Below are 17,209 nucleotides of genomic sequence, written 5' to 3' on the forward strand. Positions count from 1 at the left end.
TCAAAAGGAGCAAGAGAAAGCCCAAAAGAATTATGAAGTTATCGAGGCCAACCTTGCCAAAATTAAAGCCAACTTGGACTCATGAAACTCATGCAACAAGCAAAGCATCTCCATGGATGAATGTGAGAAATCAACCAAAGAAAGGAGCATGAAGAAGATTTTAGAATCTCAACATGAGGACAAGGAGATGGGGTATGTCTTGCAACAAGTGGAGAGTAAAGAAATTATTAATGAAGAAGAAGTGGTTGAAAGCCTAGGCAAAGTTGAACAAGAGGTGGATTTCAAGCTTGAGAACACTTCTACACCAAGTGACATTGTTGATGATTTTGTGAAAGTTGTTGAACCTTCCTCCAATGAGCTTGAATTTGGTGTTGAGAAGGATAATGCGCAACCTCCTAAGCATATAATGAATGATGAAGAATTGGAAGAAGGTGAACAAATAACAAATCTTCCTCTTGGAGATGAGCCCACACCAACACATGATCCTTGAGTATTTGAGGAATCTTCTCCTCTTGAAATTGAGGTGGATGTTGAGACAATTTCCACATTACCTCCAAGTTGTGATATGAAGAATGGAGAAGAGCTAGAAGAAGTTGGTGAAGAAGCGGTTGAATGTGAAGAACTTTGTCAAGAGGAAGAGGTTGAAGTTGAAGAAGCTTGCCAAGAGGTAGAGGTAGTCAAAAAAGAGCACAAGGGAATGGAACTTACAAGACCATTAGAGACGTCCCTTCCTAAGTCACCATCCAACATAACATTCAAGTGGGTAAAATTCTTATCTCTAATATTTACTTTTCCACTTGAATATGGTTTGCTTGAGACGGATGTGCAACTTAGAGCTCTTTGTGGAGTTAAGAGCAAGAGAGAATTGGTTGATAGGTGGAATTGTCAATCAAGGTTCCTTATGGTTGGAAACTCAAAGTCTAAGTGTAATGGTTGGTATAGTTCTCAACTAAAGGAGTCTAGGAATATGCTTTGGTGTTTACTTGAGAATTCGGATCACTTCTCACCCAATTGGAATTGTGATGATCAACTAGAAGATGGGTGTGAAAATAAGATATGGGATCCCAGATCACAACATGAAGACCACTTTTGGGAGCTCATATCTTGGGAAGAACTTCCCCCAAGCTTGTTGAGGATGGTTGGAAATTCTGACAACCAATTGAAGAGCAAGCATCCTTGGAGATTCAAGGATGAATACAAGCATAAGCCACCATGACAAAGAGCTTCCCATAAGTCCAACTTAAGGATAATAAACAAAAGTGCTAGGTGGGAGACACCCCACCATGGTAAATTCTTCTCATTTTTCCCTTTTGTACATATTGGTGATTAGTTTAATTTCATGTTTTGTTGAGTTTGTTGAGTATAATTGGTAGTTTAGTAGGTTAAAAATAAGGTTTTATGGTGTTTTGGTAGCTGTTTGGAGGTTAAGAATGCTTAGTTTGGCATAAGAACTTGGAAAAAATTTGAAAAACAGAGCACCGACCCGCCCGTGCGTGCACCTGGCGTGTATGCGCGCCTCAAGCATTTTCGATCACCCACGCGAACGCGCCATGTACGCGTACGCGTAGATTGAAAAATTTCATCCCTCCATACAGTGACCCAAGAGTTGTGCATACATTGCGCCAGCATCATGCCTGAGTTACAAGTCAACCCGCGCGTACGCGCTAGGTGCGCGTACGCGTCCTTGATGCTAATTGCGCAATGCACGCGCCCGCACACTGTGCGCGCGCACGCCGATAGCGCCACCTGCCCTCCTGGTACATGTTCCAGAGAGTTGGGCCAACCTTGGGCCGATACTGTGCCGCATAACCTGGTGCGCGCACGCGTTCTTCTGCTAAACTGCACATCGGCGTGTAAGCGTGCATAACGCGTCCGCGCCGGTAAAAAAAAAAAGAGTTTTTTTCTCATCTTCCATTTTCTTTTGTCCATTGCATTCGCATACTTTTATTCTTTACATTTTTATTTTGTTTTTATAGCCTGTTTTTACTTTTTTTTTTCAAGTTTCTTATTCGAATAATGGTATTGCAATTTCATACTCAATTGTTGAGAATTTATTGGTTAATCTTGGTGCTTCTTGACTTGTTTGATATTGTTGGGTGATGAAACTTTTAAATCAATGCTTAATATTGTATGACTCTTATACTCTTTGTGCATTGATATGAACTTGTATGTCTTTCATGACCCACTCTTTCTAGTCGAACTTGATGTTTTTGAGTGCTCTTCATGCTTTGACTTTACTCTTGCTTCAAGTATTAGTTAATATGCCTTTGCTTGAATTGCTTTCTCACTCACATGCGTAGCTAACATGTAGTGAGAACCCTACTCTTAGTTGGCATTAGCCCCGGCTATGTTCTATATGCTTTGCTATCTTTGTTGTAGGCTTAATTTTCTTTCTTTTTATCTCCTTTGAGGTTGGCCACCAAGAAGGAAAGGAATGGAAAAGCTTCAAATGGGGTAACAAACAAGTTCACCTGCACAACCCTTTGAAGAAACTCATCAATTGTAGCTACCCATCCACCTTGCTCTTTTTTGCATGCACCGAGGACGGTATAAATTTCTAAGTATGGGGAGGTTGTCCGACCGACCTCCATGGGTAACAACTTCCTTTTTCAACACCAATTCTTAATTTTTTTCTTTGTTAGTTAGTTGTTGCATTGCATGATAGGTTGCATGATAGTTAGAATTTGTACATATTTTGCCGTTTTTTTATGTTAGGACTACTTGGTTAGGGTGATGATTTCTTTTCCAAGAAAAATTATTTTTGGAGCACCCTACCAATTTGAAAATTTTTTTGTGACAAACTTGCTTGAAGAATGTATTTTGGAACATGATTTTTGAGCTAAGAACACAAGTATGTGAGTTTTGAGCCTAATTGCGTGGTTACATCTTATAACCACTTATTTCCCATTCTTGTGTGCATTGTTCTCTTTCTATGATTGTAGTCTTTGATTTATTTGATTCTTTATGTCCATTATTCCATGTATACATGCATTTATATGATTGAGGCCATCATTTTATTTAGCTCACTTACCCAAATTAGCCTACCCTTCGTCAACCATTGTTAGCCAAATTTGAGCTTATTGAATCCCTTTTGTTCTTAATTATAGCACATCACTACCCCTAAGTGAAAAAAATAATAAATGTCCTTAATTTGGATCTTTGATTAGCTTAGGCTAGTGAGGGTGTGTATGATTTGGGTATGAAAAACTTGGAACATTGGTTGAGGTAAAAGTGTAATTTTTGTATTTTTGTTGAAAATATTGGGAATTGGGTACATATTCATGCACTATATGTAAAACCATATGCATTGATACGGTTGTATATACTTTTGAAAAAACAAAAAAATGTGAAAAAATAAATGATAAAGAAAAAATATATATGTATATAAAAAAGAAAAAAAAGAGAAAAAGAAATAAAAAAGGGACAAAAAATGTCCCAAAGTAAAGTTCAATAAAAATCAATGCATATAGAAGGTGAATTAAAGAGAATGCATGAGCATGTGAAAAAGTAGGAATCATGGGTAGCTAGGCATTGTATTAGAATTGAATAGGTTGTTATATGTGTTAGGTGAGAGCTTAGGTTAATCAAAGATTCAAATTTCAAGCTCACTTGACTATATGCATCCCTACTTTTACCCTAGCCCCATTACAACCTATGAATAAGTCCTCCTGATGAATGTATGCATGCATTGAATAATTGTTGATTGTTAGATGAAAAACAAATCATGGAAAGCATGATTAGAAGAGAATTGAGTGATTGACCCTATACACTAGAGCGACTAGAGGGGATACACTTTCGGTGAGGGTTCGATGCTCAATTCCTTGTTCCCGGCTTTCATGAGCTTTCTTCTTGTAAGTCTATTTGAACTTCATTTTGATATTTGTATTAGTAGAGTTTGTGAATCGTCATATGACCATTGCCGTACTTGTTCATACATGCTCTTGGAGATTGATTTGCTTTTGACCAAGTAGGTAGAATCATTTTGCATTTAGTTGCATTCATATAGATAGGTGCATATAGTTTCTTTGCATTGAATAAATGTTCATACCCCTTTTCTTGTCCTTCTTTATTCTTAGCATGAGGACATGCTTGGTTTAAGTGTGGGAAGATTTAATAAACACCAATTTTGTGGTTTATCTTGTGCTTAATTTGGGAGATTTTATCACCTTTTCTCACATTTATTCAATGAAATAGCATGGTTTTGCAATTCTCCCTTGATTTGTGCTTAAGTGTAAAAACATGCTTTTTAGGCCCTAAAATTGGTAATTTTAATTCACTTTAATTCCATTCGATGCCTTGATTCATTTGTTGAGTAATTTCATGTTCATAAGACAAGTATTGGATGGAAGAAGTGAGGAGAAAAGCATGCAAAGTGGGAGAACTCATGAAGAAATGAAGGAACCGTAAAGCTATCAAGCCTGACCTCTTCTCACTCAAACGACCATAACTTAAGTTACAGAGGTCCAAATGAGGCGGTTTTAGTTGCGTTGTAAAGCTAACATTCGGGGCTTCAAAATGATATTAAATTTGCCATGGTTGTTTGATGAGCGGATAATTTATACGCTTTTTGGCATTGTTTTTAGTATGTTTTTAGTATATTTTAGTTAGTTTTTAGTATACTTTTATTAGTTTTTAGTTAAAATTCACTTTTCTGGACTTTACTATGAGCTTGTATGTTTTTCTATGATTTCAGGTATTTTCTGGCTGAAATTGAGGGTCCTGAGCAAAAATCTGATTCAGAGGCTGAAAAGAACTGCAGATGCTGTTGGATTCTGACCTCCCTGCACTCGAAGTGGATTTTCTGGAGCTACAGAAGCCCAATTGGCGCGCTCTCAATGGCGTTGGAAAGTAGACATTCTGGGCTTTCCAGCAATGTATAATAATCCATACTTTGCCCGAGATTTGATGGCCCAAACCGGCGTTGCAAATCCGCTTCAGAATTCCCAGTGTTTAACGCTGGAACTGGCATAAAAATTGGAGTTAAACGCCCAAACTGGCATAAAAGCTGGCGTTTAACTCCAGAAAAAGTCTCTACACATGAAAGCTTCAATGCTCAGCCCAAGCACACACTAAGTGGACCCAGAAGTGGATTTTTACGTCATTTACTCATTTCTGTATACCCTAGGTTACTAGTTTACTATTAATAGGATCTTTTGACATTGTATCTGTACCTCATGACACTTTAAACGTTTATTTGTGTACCTTCCACGACATGAGTCTCTAAACCCCATGGTTGGGGGTGAGGAGCTCTGCTGTGTCTTGATGGATTAATGCAATTACTACTGTTTTTCATTCAATCATGCTTGCTTCCATTCTAAGATATTACTTGTTCTTAAACCGGATGAATGTGATGATCCGTGACACTCATCATCATTCTCAACTATGAACGTGTGCCTGACAACCACCTCCGTTCTACCCTAGATTAAGTAGATATCTCTTGGATTCTTTAATCAGAATCTTCGTGGTATAAGCTAGAACTGATGGCGGCATTCAAGAGAATCCGGAAGGTCTAAACCTTGTCTGTGGTATTCTGAGTAGGATTCAATGATTGAATGACTGTGACGAGCTTCAAACTCCTGAGGGCTGGGCGTTAGTGACAGACGCAAAAGAATCACTGGATTATATTCCAACCTGATTGAGAACCGACAGATGGATAGCCGTGCCGTGACAGGGTGCGTTGAACATTTCCACTGAGAGGATGGGAGGTAGCCACTGACAACGGTGAAACCCTTGTATACAGCTTGCCATGGAAGGAGCCTTGCGTGCTTGAAGAAGAAGACAGTAGGAAAGTAGAGATTCAGAAGATGGAGCATCTCCAAAACCTCAACATGTTCCCCATTACTGCAAAACAAGTACTTATTTCATGTTCTTTTACTTTTCACAATCAATCTTGATAATTATTGATATCCTGACTAAGATTTACAAGATAACCATAGCTTGCTTCAAGCCGACAATCTCCGTGGGATCGACCCTTACTCGCGTAAGGTATTACTTGGACGACCCAGTGCACTTGCTGGTTAGTTGTGCGAGGTTGCAAAAGTGTGATTGCAATTTTGTGCACCAAGTTTTTGGCGCCGTTGCCGGGGAATTGTTCGAGTTTGGACAACTGACGGCTTATCTTGTTGCTTAGATTAGGACTGTTTTATTTTTGTTGGTTTAGAGTCTTTTATTTGAGTTTAGTTTCATATTTTAAGTTTGGTGTCGATTGCATGCTTTTGTTTTTCTTTTAATTTACGAATTTGCATGTTCTTAGTCCCTTTTTGATTCTTAAAAATTCTAAGTTTGGTGTCCTCTTTGTGTTTTTCCTTTAAAATTTTTGAAAATTAGTGTTTGATTTTCTAAAAATTTTAAGTTTGGTGTCATTTTGTTGTTTTTCTCTTTCCTCATTTCAAAAAAAAATCTAATCTTTTTCAAAATAATTTTCAATCATATCTTTTTAATTGCCAATTCCAAAATCTTTTTAATTGGTTGATTGATTTAGTTTTCAATTTGCTTTGATTTTATTTTTCTTTTAGTTTTCGACATTTTATTTTATTTCCCTTTTGTTTTATTTTATTATTTTCGGTCATTTTAAAAAAAAATTTAATCTACTTGCAATCCATATCATTTCCCTTTCTCCATCATGGACCTAAGTGGAATTGAGCAGTCCAGAAGGACTTTGGGGTCATATGCTAACCCCATTACAGCTGCATATGGGAGTAGCATCTGTATACCTCCCATCAAAGCAAGCAGCTTTGAGCTGAACCCTCAACTCATTATCATAGTGCAGCAAAATTGCCAGTATTCCGGTCTTCCACAGGAAGAACCTACTGAGTTTCTGGCACAATTCTTACAAATTGCTGACACAGTACGTGATAAAGAGGTAGATCAAGATGTCTACAGACTATTACTGTTTCCATTTGCTGTATAAGATCAAGCTAAGAGGTGGTTGAATAACCAACCTACAGCAAGCATAAAGACATGGAAACAGTTATCAGACAAATTCCTGAATCAATTTTACCCTCCAAAAAGGATGACACAGCTAAGGCTGGACATCCAAGGCTTTAAACAAGAGGATAATGAATCCCTTTATAATGCCTGGGAGAGGTATAGAGGTATGCTAAGAAAATGCTCCTCTGAAATGTTTTCAGAGTGGGTACAGTTAGACATTTTCTACTATGGGCTTACAGAAAAAGCTCAGATGTCTTTAGACCACTCAGCTGGTGGATCTATACACATGAGGAAGACAATTGAAGAAGCTCAAGAGCTTATAGACACTGTTGCTAGAAATCAACATTTGTACTCTAGCAATGAGTTCTCTCCAAAAGAGGAAGTCATGGCAGTAGCCACTGATCCTAATCCTCAAGAACAGATGATTGAGCTTAATCAACAACTACACCTGATGACAAAACAGTTAGCAGAATTTAAAGAGATGCTCCATGAAACTAAAATTGCTAACAAGAACATAGAACTGCAGTTGAATCAGGCAAAACAGCAGATATCTGAACAGATAACAGAAGAATGTCAAGCAGTTCAACTGAGGAGTGGCAAGACATTGAATAACACTGCTCAAAGTAGCAAAAAGCCAAATAAGGAACAATTGACAGAGGATAACCAAACCACTGTCCAAAATCCCTCTGAGGACAGTAAGAGCCCAGAGAGGAATACTTTTGGCGTTCAAACGCCAGAAAAGGGGGGAAACCTGGCGTTAAACGCCCATTCCCTGCCCAGTTCTGGCGTTCAAACGCCAGAAAAGGGAGAGAAGTTGGCGTTAAACGCCAAATCTTCACCCAATCCTGGCGTTCAGACGTCAAGGGAGGATCAGACACCTGAGAGTGCTGACAGTAATTCCTCTAAAAAGGCTTCTTCAACCACTTCTATAAGGAATAAACCTGCAGCAACTAAGGTTGAAGAATATAAAGCCAAGATGCCTTATCCTCAGAAACTCTGCCAAGCGGAACAGGATAAGCAATTTGCCCGCTTTGCAGACTATCTAAGGACTCTTGAAATAAAGATTCCGTTTGCAGAGGCACTTGAGCAAATACCTTCTTATGCTAAGTTCATGAAAGAGATCTTAAGTCATAAGAAGGATTGGAGAGAAACTGAAAAAGTTTTTCTCACTGAAGAATGCAGTGCAGTCATATTAAAGAGCTTACCAGAGAAGCTTAAAGATCCTGGAAGCTTTATGATACCATGCACATTAGAGGGTACTTGTACCAAGAAAGCTCTATGTGATCTTGGAGCAAGTATCAACCTAATACCTGCATCCACTATCAGAAAGCTTGGCTTGACTGAAGAAGTCAAACCAACCAGGATATGCCTCCAACTTGTTGATGGCTCCATTAAATACCCATCAGGCATAATTGAGGACATGATTGTCAAGGTTGGGCCATTTGCCTTTCCCACTGACTTTGTAGTGCTGGAAATGGAGGAGCACAAGAGTGCAACTCTCATTCTAGGAAGACCTTTCCTAGCAACTGGACGGACCCTCATTGACGTCCAAAAAGGGGAATTAACCCTGAGAGTCAATGAGGATGAGTTCAAGTTGAATGTTGTCAAAGCTATGCAGCATCCAGACACATCAAATGACTGCATGAGCACTGATATTATTGACTCTTTGGTGGAGGAGGTCAATATGACTGAAAGTCTTGAATCAGAGCTAGATGACATCTTTAAAGATGTTCAGCCTAATCTGGAGGAACTAAAAGAAATAAAAGAAATTCTAAAAATTCCTCAGGAAGGAGATAAGCCTCCTAAACCAGAGCTCAAGCCACTACCACCATCCCTGAAATATGCATTTCTGGGAGAAGCTGACACTTTTCCAGTGATCATAAGCTCTGCTCTAAATCCACAGGAAGAGGAAGCACTAATTCAAGTGCTAAGGACACACAAGACAACTCTTGGGTGGTCCATAAGTGATCTTAAGGGCATTAGCCCAGCAAGATGCATGCACAAGATCTTATTGGAGGATGATGCTAAGCCAGTGGTTCAACCACAAAGGTGGCTAAATCCAGCCATGAAGGAGGTAGTGCAGAAAGAGGTCACTAAGTTACTAGAGGCTGGGATTATTTATCCTATTTCTGATAGCCCCTGGGTGAGCCCTGTCCACGTTGTCCCTAAGAAGGGAGGCATGACAGTGGTTCATAATGAAAAGAATGAACTTGTTCCTACAAGAACAGTTACAGGGTGGCGCATGTGTATTGACTATAGAAGGCTCAATACAGTCACCAGAAAGGATCATTTTCCTTTACCATTCATAGACCAGATGCTAGAGAGACTAGCAGGTCATGAATACTACTGCTTTTTGGACGGCTACTCAGGTTACAACCAAATTGCAGTAGATCCTCAGGACCAAGAGAAAACAGCATTTACATGTCCTTCTGGAGTATTTGCCTACAGAAGGATGCCTTTTGGTCCGTGCAATGCACCTTCAACCTTTCAGAGGTGCATGCTCTCTATCTTCTCAAATATGGTAGAGAAATTTCTGGAAGTCTTCATGGATGATTTTTCAGTATTTGGAGACTCATTCAGCTCCTGCCTTAACCATCTAGCACTTGTTCTGAAAAGATGCCAAGAGACCAACCTAGTTTTAAACTGGGAAAAATGTCACTTTATGGTGACTGAAGGGATTGTCCTTGGGCATAAAATTTCAAACAAGGGAATAGAGGTGGATCAAGCTAAAGTTGTAGTAATTGAAAAATTACCACCACCTACCAATGTTAAGGCAATCAGAAGCTTTCTGGGGCATGCAGGATTCTATAGAAGGTTTATAAAGGATTTTTCAAAAATTGCCAAACCTCTGAGTAATCTGCTAGCTGCTAACACGCCATTTATCTTTGATAAGGAGTGTCTGCAAGCGTTTGAGACTCTGAAAGCTAAGCTGGTCACAGCACCAGTCATCTCTGCACCAGACTGGACATTACCATTTGAACTAATGTGTGATGCCAGTGACCATGCCATTGGTGCAGTATTGGGACAAAGGCATGGTAAACTTCTGCACGTCATTTATTATGGCAGCCGTATTCTAAATGATGCACAGAAGAACTACACAACCACAGAAAAGGAGTTACTTGCAGTGGTTTATGCCATTGACAAGTTCAGATCTTATTTAGTAGGATCAAAAGTGATTGTATACACTGACCATGCTGCTCTTAAATATCTACTAACAAAGCAGGATTCAAAACCCAGGCTCATAAGATGGGTGTTGCTTCTGCAGGAGTTTGATATAGAAATAAGAGACAGAAAAGGGACAGAGAATCAAGTAGCTGATCACCTGTCCCGGATAGAACCAGTAGCAGGAGCATCCCTCCCTCCTACTGAGATCTCTGAAACCTTTCTGGATGAGCAATTATTTGCTATTCAGGAAGCTCCGTGGCTTGCAGACAGTGCAAACTATAAGACTCAAGGGTCTCCTTCTGTAACCATGGAAAGGAAGCATGAAGAGCTTCTCTCAAAACAGAGTCAAACAGAGCCCCCACAGTCAAACTCTAAGTTTGGTGTTGGGAGGCCACAACCAACTTCTAAGTTTGGTGTTGAACCCCCACATTCAAACTCTAAGTTTGGTGTTGGGAGGTTCCCACATGGCTCTGAGTATCTGTGAGGCTCCATGAGAGCCCACTGTCAAGCTATTGACATTAAAGAAGCGCTTGTTGGGAGGCAACCCAATGTTATATTTTTCTATTCTCTTTTGTTATTTTATGTTTTCTATAGGTTGATGATCATGGGAAGTCACAAAAATAATTGAAAAAGCAAAAACAGAATGAAAAACAGAAAGAAAAACAGCACACCCTAGAGGAAAAGCTTGCTGGCGTTTAAACACCAGTAAGGGCAGCAAATGGGCGTTTAACGCCCAGTCTGGCACTATTCTGGGCATTTAACGCCAGAAAGGGGCACCAGACTGGCATTTAACGCCAGAAATGGGCACCAAGCTGGCGTTAAACGCCAGAAATGGGCACCAGCTCGTCGTTTAACGCCAGGATTGGCAGAAGGAGCATTTTTGCTCGCCACTTGGTGCAGGGATGAATTATCCTTGACACCTCAGGATCTGTGGACCCCACAGGATCCCCACCTACCCCACCACTCTCTCTTCTTCTACTCCTTTCTTTCTTCTTTTGCTCGAGGACGAGCAAACCTTCTAAGTTTGGTGTGGTAAAAGAATTGCTTTTTGTTTTTCCATAACCATTTATGGCATCTAAGGCCGGAGAAACCTCTAGAAAGAGGAAAAGGAAGGCAAAAGCTTCCACCTCCGAGTCATGGGAGATGGAGAGATTCATCTCAAAAGCTCATCACTAAGAAAAGGATGGAGCAATCAAGAGCTTGAGCAAATTCCTCATCATGAAATCCCTGAGATGCCTCAAGGGATGCACTTTCCTCCACAAAACTATTGGGAGCAAATCAACACCTCCCTAGGAGAATTGAGTTCCAAAATGGGACAACTAAGGGTGGAGCACCAAGAACATTCCATCCTCCTCCATGAAATTAAAGAAGATCAAAGAATCATGAGAGAGGAGCAACAAAGGCAAGGAAGAGACATTGAGGAGCAAAAGCACTCCATAGGATCTTCAAGTAGGAGAACTAGCCGTCATCACTAAGGTGGACCCGTTCCTTAATTTCCTTGTTCTTATTATTATGTTTTTCGATTTCTATGCTTGATGTTCTAACTATGTTTGTGTCTTCACTACATGATCATTAGTATCTTAGTGTCTATGCCTTAAAGCTATGAATGTCCTATGAATCCATCACCTCTCTTAAATGAAAAGTGCTTTAATCACAAAAGAACAAGAAGTACAGGATTTCGAATTTATCTTTGAAACTAGTTGAATTAGTTTGATGTGGTGACAATACTTTTTGTTTTCTGAATGAATGCTTGAACAGTGCATATGTCTTTTGAATTTGTTGTTTTAAGAATGTTAAAATTGTTGGCTCTTGAAAGAATGAGGAAAAAGAGAACTGTTATTGAGGATCTAAAAAATCATCAAATTGATTCTTGAAGCAAGAAAAAGCAGTAATTAAAAAAAACGAAAAAAAAGAGATAGAAGAAAAAGAAAGAAATAAAGTTGTGATCCAAGGCAAAAAGAGTGCGCTTAAGAACCCTGGACACCTCTAATTGGGGACTCTAGCAAAGCTGAGTCACAATCTGAAAAGGTTCACCCAAGTATGTGTCTGTGGCATGTATGTATCCGGTGGTAATACTGGAAGACAGAGTGCTTTAGGCCACAGCCAAGACTCATAAAATAGCTATGTTCAAGAATCATTATACTTAACTAGGAGAATCAATAACATTATCTGAGTTCTGAGTTCCTATAGATGCCAATCATTCTGAACTTCAAAGGATAAAGTGAGATGCCAAAACTGTTCGGAAGCAAAAAGCTACTAGTCCCGCTCATCTAATTGGAGCTAAGTTTCCTTGATATTTTGGAGTCTATAGTATATTCTCTTCTTTTTATCCTATTTTGATTTTCAGTTGCTTGGGGACAAGCAACAATTTAAGTTTGGTGTTGTGATGAGCGGATAATTTATACGCTTTTTGGCATTGTTTTTAGTATGTTTTTAGTATATTTTAGTTAGTTTTTAGTATACTTTTATTAGTTTTTAGTTAAAATTCACTTTTCTGGACTTTACTATGAGCTTGTATGTTTTTCTGTGATTTCAGGTATTTTCTGGCTGAAATTGAGGGTCCTGAGCAAAAATCTGATTCAGAGGCTGAAAAGGACTGCAGATGCTGTTGGATTCTGACCTCCCTACACTCGAAGTGAATTTTCGGGAGCTACAGAAGCCCAATTGGCGCGCTCTCAATGGCTTTGGAAAGTAGACATCCTGGGCTTTCCAGCAATGTATAATAGTCCATACTTTGCCCGAGATTTGATGGCCCAAACCGGCGTTGCAAATCCGCTTCAGAATTCCCAGCGTTTAACGCTGGAACTGGCATAAAAATTGGAGTTAAACGCCCAAACTGGCATAAAAGCTGGCGTTTAACTCCAGAAAAAGTCTCTACACATGAAAGCTTCAATGCTCAGCCCAAGCACACACTAAGTGGACCCAGAAGTGGATTTTTACGTCATTTACTCATTTCTGTATACCCTAGGTTACTAGTTTACTATTAATAGGATCTTTTGACATTGTATCTGTACCTCATGACACTTTACACGTTTATTTATGTACCTTCCACGGCATGAGTCTCTAAACCCCATGGTTGGGGGTGAGGAGCTCTGCTGTGTCTTGATGGATTAATGCAATTACTACTGTTTTTCATTCAATCATGCTTGCTTCCATTCTAAGATATTACTTGTTCTTAAACCGGATGAATGTGATGATCCGTGACACTCATCATCATTCTCAACTATGAACGTGTGCCTGACAACCACCTCCGTTCTACCCTAGATTAAGTAGATATCTCTTGGATTCTTTAATCAGAATCTTCGTGGTATAAGCTAGAACTGATGGCGGCATTCAAGAGAATCTGGAAGGTCTAAACCTTGTCTGTGGTATTCTGAGTAGGATTCAATGATTGAATGACTGTGACGAGCTTCAAACTCCTGAAGGCTGGGCGTTAGTGATAGACGCAAAAGAATCACTGGATTCTATTCCAACCTGATTGAGAACCGACAGATGGATAGCCGTGTGACAAACCCCATTTTGAGGGTTTATCTTGTGCTAATTTCAAAGGGGTTTATCAATGATTTCACACACTTTCTGCATGAAAATACGAGGAATTGCATTCTTTTCCTAGTTTTGCTTCATGAATGAAAACATGCTTATTCTGCACTAAAATAGATACATTTCTATTTTTCTCTTGATGCCATTCGATGCCGTGACTCGTGTGCTAAGTGGATTCAGGATACAGAGTAGGAATGGACAGGAAAAGAGAAGGAAGACGGGTGCAAAGGAAGGAAGCATGAGAATTGAGCTTTGGAGATTTCCGCATGGGCGCGTGCGCGCACCTGACGCGCCCGCGCGGATGAGAGCAACGTGGAGCCGAGACTAAGAGCCAAGCCACGAGCCGGCTTGAGTAGCGGCTAAGCCAGGATCCTCATGGACACGCACGCGTACGTTCTGCCTCCGCGCACACTCCAAAACCGCATCCATGGCGCGCACGCGTACCTTGCGCGTACGCGCCGATGTTCGAATATGATTTTTTTAGAAGTCACGTGACTCAGGCGTGGAGTTGGTTAGAGATCCTAACTTTTGAGGAGTGCTTTGGCGGGAAAAGGCTTAAGAGGACCAAGGGGGCAAGGGTAGAAGACACTTGGTTCATTTTTTCTAGTTTTGAGATATTTTGGGGGAGAGAGGAGAGAGAACTCAAGTTCTTACTAGGGTTCTTCTTCATCAAAATTCTGGATTTTTACCCATTCCTTGGTGAGATCCATTGCAACTTTCACTTCACTATTGTTCATGTAATAGGTTTCCTTTTCCAATTTCAAGTTGTAGTTGTAATTGCTAAAATTCCTTGGATCTAGGATTCAACTCTATGATTTTTGGATTCCATTGATATTTTGAGATTTTGATCCTCATCGTTGCTCCTTGATAATTGTTGCTAATTCCTTGTGTTGCAATATCTTTACTTCTACTTTTCTCTTCATTTTACTATGACTTTCCTTTTTGCTCATTACATGTTTGATAAAATGTCAATACTAGCTATGGAGTAGAATTTTTACACTTGGCATAGGGTTTGGTCATTAGAATAAGTTGAATAGTTGTATCAATGGTTGATTTGGAGTTAGGGATTGCCAATTGACTTGGAGTGCACTAAAGCTAGATCCCCATGAGGTGAAGCTAGAACTTGTGACTCAAGTTGATCGTTTTCATTTGATTTTCCTCTACACTTGGGGGATAACTAAATGGAGCAAGACCTAATTGTTGTCAACATTGAGTGGACTATAATGATAAGATTTCCAATGCCAACCCTAAGTCAAGTCCTTTTGATAATTGATTGTTTGTTTCTCATTACTTGCTAAAACCTTCAAAGAACTCAAACAAGGCTTACTAAATCAATAAGATGCATACTTTGGCAATTCCAAGGGAGAATGACTCGGGAGACTAGTACTCTCGGATATAGATTGTAGATTTGTTTGATGATGAATTTTGCGTTGGTTTAGACTATACTACGATTGATCACTTGATAAATTCTATACCGACAAAAATTCATTTGTCAAAATGGCGCCGTTGCCGGGGAATTTGCTTAGTGTGCCATGTTATTGTTTGGATTAAGCGTGTATATATGTACATAGTTGCATTTCATTGTAAATAATTCAAGTGACTAACCCCTCATTCGTTACAATGAATTTCATTTTCCCTTCATTGCATGACGCGTTCACAACCGAATCCGAGCTTAATCCCTTTTGATCCGGAAATAGAACGAACTTTGCTTCATATTAGACAAGCTCGGAGGCGGCTTAAGTTTGGAAAAGGGGAAGAGGCTTTCACCACCTCAACCACCTTACTAGAAGTGAACATTGAACCGTCACTCAAAGAAGGCATTAATCCTACTTCCATCAATTTCACTAACAAATCTTCTTTTGTTCTAGGTACTAATACCATGGATGCTCCGAGGAGAGTTACCATCAAGGAAGCGGGTGCACCGGATTATGTCCTTCAACCCCTTCACATAACTCACCCCAACTTGAATGCGAACTTCGAATTGAAGACTGCTTTGATCAACCTCCTACCCAAGTTTCACGGGCTTCCCGCACAAGACCCTATCCGACATCTCAAAGACTTCCATCGCATATGCTCGACTACTAGACGGGAAGGGTCCGATGAAGTTGCTATATGGTTGTTTGCTTTCCCTTTTTCTCTTGAGGACAAGGCTAAAGAATGGTTCTACACCCTCTCTAGTGAAGTTACCTCCGATTGGGACTTACTTAGAAGGGGATTTTTGGATAAATTCCTACCTCCGGAAAAGATGGATAGGCTAAGGAAGGAAATGTCTTGTATTGTGCAAGGTGAGACGGAACCACTCTATGAGTATTGGGAACGGTTTCGCAAACTACTAGATGCATGCCCAAATCACATGCTCGACACTCAAGTATTGCTTGGATACATATGTCAAGGGATGCGAGAGCAAGATAGAACCCTCTTGGACACTTCTAGCAATGGTTCTTTGTCCAAATATAAAACCGCGGAGGAGGCATGGCAACTTATTATTGACTTAGCCGAATCCAATCAACATATGAGGCGAAGAGTCAACCGTCCAAGGACCGTGAATGAGGTATCAACTAGTAGTGAAACTACCGCTCTAACTAAATCCTTGAATGAGATGACATCCATCTTGAGGCAACTCCAATTGAACCAACAACAACCACAACCTCAATCATACCAACAACAACATCCTCCACCACCTCAACAACACAACCAACAATTGGTCCCTCAAAGAGTATGTGGCATTTGCTCTTGCTACTCTCACTACACGGATGAGTGCCCAAGCCTTCAAGAAGATAATACCTTGGCGGCTACCCACAATTTCTATGATCGCCCCAATCAAGGGTACTACCAAGGCGGTAATCCTAACCAAGGGTACTCTTATCAAGGAGGAGGAGGCCACAACCAAGGAAGTGGACACAATAATCAAAATTGGAGGGACAACCATCAACAAGGGAATAGGGACAACAACAACAATGGAGGAGGTCAAAGATGGGGTAACAACTCACAAAACTTCTCACAAAACCGACCATACAATTCACAAAATCAACCATACAATCAACAAAACCCACAAAGAAACTACCAAGCATATCAACCACCACATCAAAGACCACCACCCAACCAATCACAAGCTCCTCAACTCACATATGCAACCACCCCCTCCAACCAAGACGAAACACTCCGAACCATTATCCAAGGCCAAAAGGAACTACAAAACACACTTGCTTCCGGTCTCACCGGTCTTACCTCTACACTACAAGCTCTTCTTGCACGCATGGATACACCATCAACTCCCACTCCTCAACCCCCAATCCAAAGTGTCATTCCTTCTCAACCTCAACCAAATCCAAAGGGGGCCTCAATGCCATCACCCTTAGATCCGGTACGCAACTAAAAGAGAAGGAAGCAAAGGACTCAAGCCCTATCACAACCGCTCAAGAAGAGGAGAGAATAAATATAGAAGAAGTAGTGGAAGAGGAGACACCACAAGCCATAGTTGAGGATGAGGTCCAACCAACAAGGGAGACAACCAAGGCCAAAAGAACCTTGGAAGAAGAAGTTGCTCAACCACTTCCATTCCCAACACTTGCGA

Source organism: Arachis hypogaea, chromosome 6 (genome assembly GCF_003086295.3).
Source record: "Arachis hypogaea cultivar Tifrunner chromosome 6, arahy.Tifrunner.gnm2.J5K5, whole genome shotgun sequence".
NCBI lineage: Eukaryota > Viridiplantae > Streptophyta > Magnoliopsida > Fabales > Fabaceae > Arachis > Arachis hypogaea.